Here is a 1,282-nt window from a genome sequence, read left to right as displayed (position 1 = left end):
GCTGTGACAGATGACAGGGGGCCGGAGGGGGCTCGGGCAGGCTGTGGCCATTCCCTGGCCACTGTGCAGCAGCCCCCTCCTCACATGGCCCGCCAGGAGCCCCTCCACTGGCTGGTCAGTTCAGAGAGGACAACGGCCCCCACCCCTTCAGAACCTGAGTTCCCGGGGCCCCTCCTGACCCCCCACACCCGACTGCAGCACCTTAGTAAAGGCCCTGCTCCCATCACTCCGGGCAGGGCTATGTGTTTCCTCCTGGAACCCCAGGAGGGAAGGAGCTCAGCTCACCCCACCCGTCAGCCCGCCCACGCCATGGCTGCATCTGCGTGGAGATCAGACCTCTGGCCTCCTGCCTCCAGGGCGCTTGCCACCCAGGCACCCGGTGATGAACTTGGATGAAAAATAAAAACCTTGGCAGCCAAGCCTAGGGGGGTTCATCTCTTAATTAAGAAAGTGCTATTCTCTGGCAAAAAGCAAGTGAGCGAAATTACTCAAGTTTAACCCTAGCAAACCATTGTCTTGTGTGTCCGCGGAAGCAAGGCTGAAGAGGCCGTTGGGGTGATGATATTTTCTGTTTCTGGTCTTTTTTTTTTTTAACAAGTAAGATAAACCTCTCAGACTACATCCTCTCCCTCTTACTCTCCCAGAGGAACAGAAGAATGGTCATCAGTGGCGAATGGTACTTGCAGGGAAGCAACACAGACGACGGCTCCTGCTCGGGAGGGAACGCTGGGCCTGCTCGGGAGGGAACGCTGGGCCTGCTCCTTGTGGCTTCTGGTGCTCAGAGAAACTTCTCCAGGAACGAGCTATCAAAATGATCCCAGAATGCATAGTCTTTCCGTTTCTAGTCTTTTTTTTTTTCGAGACAGACTCTTGCTCTGTCACTCAGGATGGAGTGCAATGGTGTAATCTCGGCTCACTGCAACCTCCGCCTCCTGGGTTCAAGTGATTCTCCTGCCTCGGCATCCCGAGTAGCGGGGATTACAGGCACACGCCACCACATCTGGCTAATTTTCTGTTTTTAGTAGAGATGCAGTTTCACCATGTTGTCCAGGTTGGTCATGAACTCCTGACCTCATGTGATCTGCCCACCTCAGTCTCCCAAAGTGCTGGGATTACAGGTGTGAGCCATGGCACCTGGCCAGTTTCTAGTCTTTTAAAGTAACTGCTGACCTTTTCTGGTTGTCTTGAAATACAAATCAACTATACTTTAATGAAAACATTTGGTCAACTAGTAAAAGATCCATTGATTCTTGGATTCTTAAGCTCATTGGTCCTTAAAACC

At 52.6% G+C, this 1,282-nt stretch overlaps 1 pseudogene; it reads right to left on the bottom strand.

The window, feature by feature from the left end:
- Window positions 1–606: 606 nt before the first annotated feature.
- LOC112439224 (small nucleolar RNA U3) lies at window positions 607–834 on the bottom strand (annotated as a pseudogene).
- Window positions 835–1,282: the final 448 nt, after the last annotated feature.

Source organism: Pan paniscus, chromosome 13 (genome assembly GCF_029289425.2).
Source record: "Pan paniscus chromosome 13, NHGRI_mPanPan1-v2.0_pri, whole genome shotgun sequence".
In the NCBI taxonomy this organism is placed as follows: domain Eukaryota; kingdom Metazoa; phylum Chordata; class Mammalia; order Primates; family Hominidae; genus Pan; species Pan paniscus.
The sequence above is the reverse complement of the archived record's forward strand: the minus strand, read 5'-3'. Positions and strand labels throughout refer to the sequence as shown.